Raw genomic sequence first — 13,469 nt, forward strand, 5'->3', positions numbered from 1 at the left:
AAAAAAGGGTCAAGAAGATAATTGGTTTCCATGAGTAACTGTGTGTGGCCATGCTTAACTGATAGAATAATAATCTTTTTGGAACGGTATCATGAGAAAACCATCAACTCCCTTATCTGGATGTCACCAGGCATGTGACATGAGTACAGCCACTCTTACTTGTTTGCATGTTCGACGTTATTGATAAATAGGAAATGATTGCACCCATGTTTAAGAAATATTTTCAGTCTGACACTGTTATTTATAGGAGGGGAGAATTATTGCTTGAAGCCTAGATTTTTAGGATACTGGTGTAATGGATTAGAATAAAGTTGCCTCTTTCAATTGCTGCTACTTTGAAAAGGTCCAGCAGTGCCTGATGATTTTTTTCAGTGCCTCTCAAAATATTGCTGTCATTCAAAATAGATCTGGAATGACATTGAGAGTGAGAGGACTTGTTTCAGAGTTTTGAACTATAGACAACTTTGCTCATTGTTTGCGCTCCAAGTTCTGAGTGCTTTAATTTTCCGGTTATTAAAAAGAATAGTCTTCTCATGTGTGTTTTGCATGTGAATTTATATCCAATTTCATTCTTCAAAGACTCCAAAAGACAGCCTTTCCGGAACCCAAAGCAATTAACCAATCCAGAATGCACAGGTATGTCATTAGGGAAGATGGGGTATGTCCAAGATTTTGCAGTTAGCCCTTTGAGAAACATTCAGGAAAACAGCTGCTTGGGTTTCCTAGTTTGGTCTTATATAACTATGTTAGTAGTTCTCAAATGATGGGTGGGCCTCCCAAGAGAGGCACAGGAACGTGTCAATGGAGGCATGAGCTGCATGGTATTTTTTTTATTATTATTTTATATTTTTTAAAGAGCTGGGGCTCGTGCAGATGGGTGGTGCATGCCTGGGAGGCAGAGATAAAGGGGATAGCCCCACCCCCCCGACCCATCCCAATCCCTCACTGGAAGGCAGCAGGGCTCTGAGTGTCAGTCCCAGGATGGCAGCAGCAGTGCAGAAGTAATGGTGCCAATGGGGCACTAAATCTGCTGTGAAAAGTGATATCAACAAATATCACTTTGCCCCCCTTACTTCTGAGCTGCTGCTGGCGTGGTGCAGCCTTCAGAGCTGGGCACCCAACCTGCAGCTGCTGCTGCTGCTGTCTGCTCTGCCTTCAAAGCTGGGTGGCGGTAAGTGTACTCAGTGTGTAAATGACTACAGGCACAAATAAGGGAGGCCCAATCAAATACGTTTGAGAACCACTGGTCTACACGAATCTTCCCTCCCTCCAAGGACTGAAAAAACATGAGTTTGAAGGCCAAGATGGAGTTTGATGTGGGCAAGATTTCACTGCCTTTGATTTCCAGTGTCAGGAGCAGTTGGTGACAGGCTGGCTGCTGACATTAGTAAGTGGGGGAGAGTTAACACAGTAGATGTCTGCCAGTTCCTCAGTTGCTAATGGATGTGTCTCTCGCTGCTTTGGGTTTTGCTCCAAGCCTAGGGATTGTTCAGACCTAGTACGTTGAAGACAAAGCTCATAACAAAACTGGCAAACTTAGATAAACTATATGTTGCAGTGCGTGTCTGGAGAATTGTTTAACCCACCATATGTCCAGTTCTCATAGGCTGCATTGGAAACCCATGTAACCAATCTCAAAAAATCTATGCCTATCTGTAGACCGCAAACATTTGTGCTTTGAGCATCATTAGAAGGTCCCAAAAATGTTCATCTGAAACTTGTATGGTTTTGATCCCATATTTAAACCCACTGCTTCACTTGAGCTATAACAAAATGTGAGGGAGCCATAAAATCCTCCTATCCTGAATACTGTCTTCTTTTGTTTGCTTGTCTTCCTGTTCGCAGGATTGGGCCAAGACTATACTTAAGCAATGCATTGCTTATCCTGCAATATTAACTTTTATTACCCCCCTTTTCCACCTCCTCCTCACACGCAGAATCACTTCCAACATTTCCTCTGAGCCCTTTTCACCACCCGGGTGTTCTTTTAAAAACTGTCAGTCTGAAATAATTGGAGAGAGGCAGCTCCTGGAAGAGATGATCGCTCGTGTTTCTCTGTGCACCATGGCTTCAGAGTGAAACGGCTGCTAGTCTGACAGGCTATTTGCCAGGAATTGCTAGAAAATAGAAAAGTGTGGGCCCAGTATCTGTGAAGCAGCCAGTGGAAAATTGGCAGTTTTGATGCACTGTGCTATTGGCTTAATTTCATTGTATGCTAGAATGAAAATGGGAGGTTTAGGATTGATTTGTTCGTTCCTTTGTTAGGCATCAAGTCCCATGGTATCACCAAGGGTGACTGAGTTTGCTTCTTGTTTACCTCTGTGACTTTCAGGTTTCTATAAAGTAATTTGGCTTATTCTTCAAACACAAGATACTGCTGTGATCCGTCACTGAAGGGTTAACTGGAACCCTCCCTTCCTGTGGTCTTTATTTTTTTTCCCCTTAGCCCTTCAGAAAGTAAAGGGAAAAAATCCTCCTTTTAGTGAACAGCACAGCCAAACTGAAGGAAAGAAATAAAGAATTTGGTAGAAATAATATATGCACAATATAATTAAGGTAATTGGAGAATAAGAGCCATTTCCCACAAACACTTGCTCTAAGGGACAGTGCTTGAGGCCAACAGGAACACTCATGCTCACAAGCACTGTTCCAAGTTATCAGATGCGTTTGCAAGATCAAGCCCTGGGACTTCAGTTATCTATAATTGGAACAGTATAAGATACAATTATATAGGCAGTGCAGTATTTGCCACGTAAGCTATAATGAGAGGCATCTAACTGCTCTACATGGAGCAGACGTATTGTTAATGTATGCTATGTATTTAGTAATGATTCGCTGTATAATACAGATTCAGTAATTAAAAACAAAAGAGGAAATGGAAACTTCCTTACTGGAGGTCAGTCATGAAACAAGATAGTAGTCTCGATGTGTCTTATTCTTCTCCAGTCTCCCTGAAACAGCTGACAGAAGTCTGGAAGCTATTGAGAGCTAATAAGAGCAGCAAAAGGCCTGCTAGTTAAGTGGAATCTTTCTGGCTAGAAGCTAATCTGATTTGTATGAACTGAAGTGCTTTGTGGGGCACAAAGCTAAGGCCTTCCAAGCTATACTCTGACTTGATTGTCCTTGCTTTTAATGGCTGCCAAATGTGGCCTACAAGGAAATTAGGAACCCAGCCATCCTGTCCCCCGACTCGCTTAATGGGCAGAGATAAAGGGCTGCTGCTGTCATAAGAGACAATTTAACAGAAGGGGGGACAGACAGATGAAATGGTTTCCTAGTTCTGTGGTGTAAGGCTCACAGGGAGGGAGCGGGAGGGGGGAGAGGTGGGAAACTTAAACAATAATTTCTGGTGGCTATAGAATGGGGGGGAGCGATAGCTCAGTGGTTTGAGCATTGGCCTGCTAAACCCAGAGTTGTGAGTTTAATCCTTGGGGAGGCCGTTTAGGGATCTGAGACAAAAATCTGTCTGGGGATTGGTCCTGCTTTGAGCAGGGGGTTGGACTAGATGACATTCTGAGGTCCCATCCAACCCTGACATTCTATGAACAGTACTCACCCCTGTTCAGTCCTTCCAAGGGAATATAGAGATTTTCCGTCCAGAGACATAGAATGGCCAGTTATCCATTACCAGTTTTCTGAGAGCCATACTCTGATTCCTCTGGCTTTGGGGTATGTATAAACTCAATACCAGGGTGTTAGGCCATAAAGACAACTAGCATTTCCACCCAGTGTGGTGAAATGCTGAAACAGAGGAAAGAAGAGATTGGGATTAAATGTGTTGTCTTTGGCTCCCAGTGCAAATGACTGAGGACACATCATAGCAATCTGTGTTTCTTTAAATTCTTATTGTGTGGTTTTTTTTGATGGGGGGGAGCTAATGCTTTTAAGCAATATTTTGTTTCATTTGGTTTGGGGCAGGAAGGGTCAGTTCCTCATCCAGCTCTCTTTTTAATTGCAATTTAAGAATCCTCTTCCTGGCTTTCTGATACAAGGCAAACAGGTCAGGGTTTATCTTTTCTTTTGTTGTTTTATCTTGTAAGTTTTTTGATTGGCGGGAGGGGGACAGAGGCTTTTTAAAGGGGGCTTAGGTACCCAACTCCCATGAAAATCAGCCTAATACTCTCCTTTGTGCCTTTTGGCTATTTCCCCCTTAGTGAATTTATCTACTCATGGTTCATGCATTGAGCAAGCTGCTCTGCAAATATTGATTAATTCTGTAGCACTATAAGGGTGCACAGTGCTTTACAGATGAATGAGAAGCCTGTAGGTGCTTACAACCGAAGGTCTAATCCTGCCAACAGTTATTACTTCATGTGACTAGGAAGATAGACACAGGAGCAGGGGTTGGAACCAAGTTATCCCCCAACCTCCCGGCTATGGGATTGTTCTCACATCCTGTGGTCCAATGACTATTTAATTATTTATAGAAAGTGGAACAACTTCAACAGGAGAGAGTGAGAGAGACTTTGCCCAGGATGCTATTGAGTTCACTGATTAGGACTCTCACCTGCAATGTGGGAGACCCAAGATCAAATCCTTGCTCTGAATCAGGTCAAGTGGGGATTTGAACCCAGGTTTCCAGTATCCTGGGTAAGCGCCCTAATCATTTGAGTACAAGGGGGGAGCCACCAGTGTGTTCTCCTCTGATTTTCTGAATGGCACTTAAGTCACACATGTTTTTTTTGTTCAAAACAATCCAATGAATTCATGTCATAGTCACTATTTGTCTGAAACCTTTCACCCAGCTGTAGTGACAAGCATGCGTTGAAGTGAGGGAAAACACCCTATCACATCAACTTTCAGACATTAAAAATGGCATTATATTGTAACTGTCAATGTCTTTTGAAATCTTGAATGAGCAGTAGCAAGATCTTGTGGAGAGAACAAGGGAGGCTAGATAAGCAGAGGGAGCAGGGAAGCAGAGAGACAAGATCTGTGAATACAGGAAAGAAATGTTGAACTAGATCCTGGATGAAATAGGGGGGCATTGGAGCGTTCTGAGGTTGAGGGTATTATGACTGAGACTCTCTTTATTTGTGAGGAGGCAGGCCACAGTTTTCTGCGCATGGTGGAGTCTGAGAATTTGGGTATGCGGAGACCATAGAGAAGACAGTTTCAATGGTCGAGGGAAGAGGAGATGAAGGCTTCTATGAGGGTTTCAGCTACAGTGATATCAAGGCAGTTGCATTTACTAACAGTGCTTTGCACGAGTGGTAACAGGCAGCAATTGCAGATGAGATGTGATGGGGGAAGGGTGACCTGCAGAAGAATGGCTTTGGGGTAAAGGCATTGGACTGGAAATCAGGAGACCTGGGTGCTAGTCTCATGTCTGCCATTGACTTACCTACACTTGTACTGTAGAAGCCATATAGGATATGTCTACGCTACAGCTGGGAGTGTCTCCCTCAGCCTGGGTAGGTACATGTGCTAGCTCTGCTTGAGCTAGAACACTGGAAAGAGCGGTGTGGGTGGTGTGGTCTGGGCAGAAGCATGGGCTAATCTCCTGAGTAGAAGCCTGCCTGAGCTTGGGTGGCTAGCCCATTCTGCTACTTGTTCCACCATGTCCACACTGCTAATTTTAGCTCCATTGGAGCTAGTGCATGTCTGTCTACGAGCTATGGGAGGCCTGCTCCCAGCTGTGGTGCAGATATACCTTAAAGTTTCCATGCTTCAGTTACCCTTCTGTCAAATGTGGCTAATACCAGGGTACTGTGAGGATAAGTTGATCTACACACATGAAAGTGCTAAGATAACACAATGATGGTATGGGGGCACAATATGAGTATGGAGGTAGGTAGAAGAGAGGACATGGTTCTGTGCACTGCAAGGCTACTCTTATGAAATGGTCCAAATCAGTCTGGTTTGAACCCACTTTATTTTTTCCATGTTCTATTGTCAGAGATATATCGTAGTATTCATTCAAATTAAACTGCTTTAATGCCCCCTTTCATTGACAACAGGCAGTATAACAGCCTGCTGTGGTTATATACAAATTCAGAAATTACTTAACTAGATGACTTCCCCAGAGCCCATTGATGTAAGGAGAGCATAACCAGTTATTTGTGTGAAATATAGGCTTACTGCTTGGAACAGACAGTATTGGCTATATAAGTGAGTTGGAAACACTGAACTCTGTGCATCAAAGAAAGCTATACAGTGCGTTCTATTAAAATGTAAGCCTCAGTGGATGCAGTCCAACGTGTTGCAGAATCATGTCAATCAACAAATCCTACCCACTGTTAACTTTAGAATTAATTTTACATTTTCAGTTCTTTCAAACAATAATAGGTTCTTCATTTCTCCCCTAATGCTATATATTGAAGTATATTTTTTCGAATGTTGAAAAACATTAGTCCAGTGGTTAAGACACTCCCGTGGGTTGTGAGAGGCCCTAGTTCAATTCCCCACTCTGCTTGATGTGAAGAAAGGAAGTGAACTTGTTTCTTCCTCCTCTAGTAAGAGTGCCTTTACCACTGGGCTATGGGATGTTCTTGGGTGGTGTGTAGTCACTCGTTCTCCTTTTGAAGATTTTCCACTTTATATGTAATAGTCATTAGAGCAATGAGACTGGGTTTCCCAGAACCCAGGAAGTGCCCTAACCACTGAACAATAGAGTCATTCTCTCTGGCCCAATGAATATATAATATTTATACACAGCAGAACATCTTCAATGGGTGACTGGGGGGTATGTCTACACTGGTGCCAGAAGTTGTAATTTCCAGCTCAAGTAGACATAGCCATGCTAGTGTGCTAAAAATAGAAATGTAGGCATGGTGGCGTGAGCCAGCGTAGCGCCTGAGTCCATACCTAGATTGTACTTGGAACAGTTAGTCACTTGAACCAGCACAGCTACACTGTGCCCAAAAATCTTTCTGGAATCATCTAGAAGTATGTATGCCAAACCTGAGTGACTCCACACACCTATTGCAAAAGCCTTTATTCTTCCTCACCTTATCTTTCTCTTCTTTTACATTTGTTTGTGGTCCCCCATTAGGACTTGATCTTGCAAGCACTTATGCAAGTGAGTACATGTCCCATTGAATCCAATGGGACTACTTTTGTGGATAAAATCACTTATGGCTGTAGGTATTTGCAGGAACGGCCTTTAGATTGTTGTAAGCTCTTTGGTGTGGCAACTGTGGGTGAAATCCTGGCCCCATTGAAATCAGTGGTAGAACTCCCATGATTTCAGTGTGTGCAGGATTTCACCTTTTATCTTTTTATTTGTCCTATACGGGTCTGATGCAAATTCCTTTGAAATCAGTGGGAGCATGCTTTTGGGTGCTTTATAAATAATAAAGAGCAATAACATTTTTAAACCCATGACAGATTGTGTTGAAAGGCATCATTGCAATCTGGACATAACTGAGAAGAAGCAGAAAAAGGAGAAAATATTAGAACTGGAAATATTATGTTTTAATTGACTTTCATCCTTTGCTGTGCTATTGGGACTAATTTATATCCTTATCTGCCTGAAATCTTCTCATTTAATTTTTCGGTACGCAATTTGAACATTTGGCAATGTTTGGTTTTTGAAAGCTGAATTGTACAGTGACTTTCTTGAAGAACATGTTCAACTAAACCATGAGCCAACTCTATTAGTTTTCATGAAATAAAACATTTGTTTATCAAAATGTCAGCAGGACTGGCATGCAGCAGTTGTTATAGCTCCTTAGCAGGAAGACATGGAGGTTGGCTGTGCTTTTAAAAAAAATATATTGTTTTTCCCATCTGCTCCCCTAAATGAAGGGCTAAACCAATTTTTAAAAGTCTGAGGCTTGGAGAAGATTGTTTAATGAGTATAGTGGGGTGGGAAATGGTGTTCTTGTCATGAACGTTTTCAAGATTTCAAAACGTTCATGTTCATCAAGACAGAACTGAGACGTCCAAAAATGTAAATGAAAAAGAGAGAGTGACTCTAGATAGGACACTCACTTGGGATGTGGGAGAATGAGATTCAAGTCTCTGGTGTGAAAGAGGAAGAGCGGCAATGTAAACCTACATCCCAGGTCAGTGCTGTAACCCCTGGACTATTAGCTATTCTGCGGTGGATCTTAATCTCTCCTCTTGGAGCTCTTCCCCTTGGTATCAATTAAATATTCATTGGGCCAGAGCGAATGACTGACTCTATAGCCGGGTGGTTAGGGCCTTCACTGGTGACGTGGGAGATTCAGGAACAAGTCTCTGTATCTCTTGACATCTAAGGTTTGTACCCTAGCAACTGGGCTATTGGCTATTCTGGAATGGATGGTGCACACTCGTGCACTCTCTCTCTCTCTTTTACCTGAAAACCTATCCCAACTAAAGTTAATCGAAACCTATATGTTCCCACAAAAAGTTTCAGTTTCAATATATTGGCATTTTCTGGCAAAAATAATTTTGTTGACAATTTCCCCACCATCTCTATTAATAAGTGATTAGTCTTTCATCTCCAAGTCACTGGTCCTGGTAAGGTTGGTAGTGACTGAAAGCTGTTACTTGCATAGTGAATGATTGGTGGCCTGTGTGCACAATGAAATGATGGTCTCACTCCAGTTCTGAACACACTGGCATTGGGCCAGGTCTTCACCAGGTGCAAATCGGTATAGTTCTGTTGTGCTCAGTGGAGCTAGCCTGACTTATTCTAGCTAAGCACCTGGGTGATCCATTTTAGCAATTTCAGCAGGCCAAGGAGTCAGTGAGTTGAGATGATGAAATAACTTCTCCCTCATAGAAATGGTCGCTCTAGATTAGAGCCGAGGCACTCTGGTTTACTAGCGTGGGAAATTTTGTGTTACCTACATGAGCTGCATCTGTCCTGTAGATAAACAACAGAGATCATTTTCCAGGGCTACCTATCTGATAACTTTCATCAGCAAAAGAAGCTATATTTTAAAATAATGAAGAAGACCGCTATCTTCTCAGAAGGATTAGGTGTCTACAATGAAAAAAACCTATGCAAAGCTGCTGAAGTCTTGGAAAACTGACACTTCCTGAGAGCCAGATGTATAGGATGTGGAATTAGACCATAAGTGGGTGACCATGAAAGATTACAGGGCAACTTTTCAGGTACAGAGTCAGGGTGAGGAGAGAATTTCCACAGGATGAGCATGTCCCATTTAAATAAAAATATGTTACTGTGGTGGGAATCAAAGGGTTCAAGTTGGACAGATCAAGAATATGTGACAGACATTGGCACAGTCCTATTTAAGGATGAAAGATAGACTCTAACAAAAAAGGGCTTCTGTGACATTCCTGCCTGCCTGGCATCGTCCCAGAAAAGTAATTCTAGAAAGAAAAAGCTGTGACTGTTGGTCCTCGTCAAATAAAAGACCACTTTTAAATAAACAAATACAAAATCCTCCCTTACAAGGAGAGGCTAACTCCACAAATGACTGTCTGTGCAGGGCTAGTAATAAAGTGGTGGGGATACAGATGAACTGCCCTGAGAACTTGAGTTTTTTAAAGCAAATTTTCATATGTTCCTAGTGGAGTTGCTACCTTAAACTCTGGACCTGAAAGATGCACCATGCTGGTGGACCCTGAGCCCACATAGAAGAACTCCACTGTGTGGACCCAGGGGTTATCTACATGTGTTGCACCATGAGGATCAAGGCTGTGCTTTGAATTGATTATGCCATCAGACCTGTCACTCTCAGCACTATCTGCAATTTTAGCAGATTTTGAAAAATTGAGAGAGCCCACAGCTGTGACAAAATGTCATTCACCTACTTAACTGTTTAGACCTTAGGTGTTTTTACTAGTGTGAAATGCTAAAGTAATTACTTGTTAGTCCTGTCACTATTTCCTTTAGTACATGTTTTAAAAAAGGTTTCCATGAAGAAACCAATGGTTTATTAAATTCTTTTGGTCTTCAGTGGAATAACACACACCATGAGGAACTGATTTGGTTCTAAAGGGGTAACATGCCAAGCAGTTCCTTGTAAATTCCTTTGTAATTTAGCAAGGAGTTAATGGTTACTTATTGTAAAGTGTTACCAGGCTATATGATGAATGTTTTTAGAAACTCAATTACTCTGTTTCCCTAGAGCCCCCTTTATCCAGGGGAAGATGTTGTAATATGCAGGAAGTGGCAATATGTTGCAATTGCACCTTCATTCATTTGGTAAAGCTTGGAATAAAAAGCTCAGAAAACTGAGATGGGCCCACATGGCAAAATTTGGATTCAGATCTGAGTTTTAAACACTCTAAAGTTCAGAGTGTTTTGGATGCCAGGTTTTGATTTGGCCCATTGTGAAGATTCTGGTTCAGATTTTGAGAGTTTGGGGGTGTTCGTTTTAGGAGATATGGTTCCTGTTTGTCTCTAGAAAATAACTGGAGAGTGTTTTGAATAAAAAGGAGACAGATTGATTTTTAGCAATAAGAGGCCTTGATACAGCCATAAATGCTTCCTCTGGCCCAGGTGGAAAGTGAGGAGTTTTGGTGATCAAGCTGGAGCTCATGGGAGGGGACTTGGCAGTGTGGAGAGAGGAACTCAAAGATAAGTGCTGAAGAACTTGTACAGATTGAAGAAGTAGTCTGTGCACTTCAGGGGTCCTTCTGATTCAAAGACTGAATGGTAATAAGTAGTAGGAGAGAGGCAGGACCAGCTCCAGGGATTTTGCCGCCTCAAGCAGCCCCCTCCCCCCCCCCAAAAGCTGCGATCGCGATCTGCGGCAATTCAGCGGGAGGTCCTTCGCTACGAGCGGGAGTGAGGGACTTGCCGCCGAATCCCTGAAAGTGCCGCCCCACTCCCGAGTTGCCTCTCCAAACACCTGCTTGATAAGCTGGTGCTTGGAGCCAGCCCTGTAGAGAGGAGAAATTTTTATCTGGCCACCCATACAGCCGATTGGTTTATCGTGTGGGCAGCACTGTTTCCTTTGGAGTTATCCCACGCTTTATAGATGATCTGAGCTCTTTTGATTCTGAAGCTCAAACAGGCAGCCATGTTACATTCCATTTCTTCCAAGAAGGGTAGAGGCCAAGTACATGTAGCTGGCATACAGTGATAGCTGCACCATAGTTAAGATTCCTAAACCATTGCAGAGTTCCGTTTAAACCTTGACAATGACCTTAGCAGCAGTACTGGGTTTACCATGGTGCCATGGCCCTGAGCCCAGAGTTAGCAGGGGCCCCGGCCAGCCCGATCCCCTGGCCAGCTCAGCTGGCCAGGAAAACTGCCCTCGCCCCTGCTCTGCCCCTACCCCGCCTCTTCTCCAAAGCCTCTGCCCCAACCCCACCACTGCTCAACAGGAACCACCCTGCACCTCTTGGGCTGCTGGCCATGGCATCCACCTGTAGGGTTTCAGGCTCCACTCCGGCTACAGCAGCCATCAGGTGACCCAAGTGAGCCCAGCTAGCCTAGGGCTGGTGGGTGCAGTGGTGGTTTAGGAGGAGTAGAAGCTCTGACCCCGGCAGGAGCTATGCGGGGCGGGGGGGGGAGTGAGGGAGGAGGAGGAACCCCGACCCTGGCAGGGGTGGCTCCAGGCCCCCCCTCTGGGTAGAGCTGGCCTGAGCCCCTCTCTCTCCTGTTTCCCTCTATATGGAGCTGGGTCTCATTCTCAGTCTGTGAAGAAGTTCATCCCAGATCTACCAACTTTGGTATGTTCATTTCCCCCATCATGACACAGCCATGAATGGATTTAGCCTAGGAGGCAGGGTCAGCATTAGCCCCATTTGGCAGGTGGAATCTAGGGCCCCCAGAGGTGAAATGACTTACCCAAGGCTAAGCAGGGAGTCTGTGGCACAGCAGAGAAACAAACCCAGAACACCTAGCCCGCAGGCCTGTGCCTTAACTATCCACTGGCAAAGCCAAAAGTCAGCACCTATGATGGGATGGGAAAGAGAAGGAGATAGGGGAAGTGGGGGCCCAGCATGCGGATCCCCTTGGCAGCAGCTGGGGCTCTGCTGTTAAGTAGGCCCATCAAACCCTCACCCTGACAAGCCCCACCTCCCCTGCATCTGTACCCCCCTGATGAGCCACCTCAGACACCCTCTCTACTGAGCCCCAAGCAGCTGCATCCCTGCCCAAATGAACCCCACCTCCCCTGCACCCAGATCCCCTCCCCCCCCAAACCCGCTGAGGTCCAACCCCTTTCACTTGGTCCCCCCTGCAGACTCCTGCTGCCCCTGCACCTGGAACCTCCCTGTGCATCCAGATCCTCCACTGAGCTGCCTGCACCCAGACTGCCCCCACAGAACCCTCTTACCCCCATCTGAATCTCCCCACACTAACCTCTCTGCACTTGGATCCTACTTCCAGGCTGAGCCTTCCTGCCCACATCTGGTGTGCCTGGCAGGGCCCCAGGCTGTTTCTGTGGCAGGCGTGGCCCTTGTGCTGTGTCAGGGTCAGGTTCAGCCTCACTGCCAAGTCCCTGTCCCAGGGAGGGTAGGGGAGGCTGCAGGGTATTCTCTCACCTCAGTGGCCTGTGCTCCCTACTGCCATGGCAGAGCTTCCACATTTATTTATTGGAAAAAAATGCAGAATTTTAGAATATTATGCACAGAATTTGATGCAAAATTCCCTCAGGAATATGGGGCACTGTACAGCTGTGATGGTGAGACTGTGAAGGGGGTGCTGGACAGTAGGAGATCTGTAGGTGTGGGAGCTGGGCAGGGGGGTATGTTTTTGGCAGGGTGCTGTGCAATTGTGGTGGGAGGTCAGTGGGAGGGGTCTCTGGGCAGGGGGTGCTGGGCATAGTGGGACCAGGGGTATTGGGCATAGGGATCTGTGGAGGAAGTCAGTATAGGAGGGGCATGCTGGCAACGCAGGGCTGGGTGGACCAGTATGTATCTAGTAGTTGTGGGTTTGTAAACAGCGTCCTTGTGCTGGGCTGAGTGGGGCCACTCCCGTTGAGCTGCACCTCGTTGCCCCCAACCGGCCTCTACCTCTGTGGACCACCCCCCGTCATATGCCCTATTTCCCCAATGGGTTCCCACAAATATGTTTGGTGCTGGGCCCACAAAAAGTTAATTTGGCCTGCTTAGCAGTGTTATGGCAGAATAACTCCTCAGCTGTGTGAACCTGTGACAGTCAGTGTGATGTATGATTGACCTGTTAATCCAGAAGCATATGAAGTCAATGTTAAGGTTTTGCGTTGGAATGCAAGTTTGATGAATTTGAGGTATATGTTTTTGGCAGGAGCGGCGCCAGGGTATCTGACGCCCTAGGCGGACGGCCATTTCGCTGCCCCCCGCGGGTCCAGTGGACCTACCGCAGTCATTTCGGCAGACGGTCCGCTGCTGTAAAGGCTCCGGTGGAGCTGCCGCAGGCATGACTGTGGTAGGTCCGCCGGAGCCTTTAGACCAGCGCACCGTCCGCCAAAATGACTGCGGCAGCTCCACCGGAGCCTTTCCAGCAGCGGACCGTCCGCCGAAATGACTGCGGTAGGTCCCCCAGACCCGTGTGCCACCCCGCCCCAGTAAAATAGTGCCCCCCAAAATTCTGGCGCCCTAGGCCATTGCCTAGGTCGCCTAAATGGTGGCGCCGG

General features: G+C 45.4%; 1 protein-coding gene across 1 annotated transcript in view; it reads left to right on the plus strand.

Annotated features, from left to right (window-relative positions):
• ITGA9 (integrin subunit alpha 9) overlaps window positions 1-13,469 on the plus strand; it is a 303,615-nt gene that overhangs the window by 20,015 nt on the left and 270,131 nt on the right. The gene's annotated exons all lie outside the window — the stretch shown is intronic.

Source organism: Chelonoidis abingdonii, chromosome 2, assembly GCF_003597395.2.
Source record: "Chelonoidis abingdonii isolate Lonesome George chromosome 2, CheloAbing_2.0, whole genome shotgun sequence".
NCBI lineage: Eukaryota > Metazoa > Chordata > Testudines > Testudinidae > Chelonoidis > Chelonoidis abingdonii.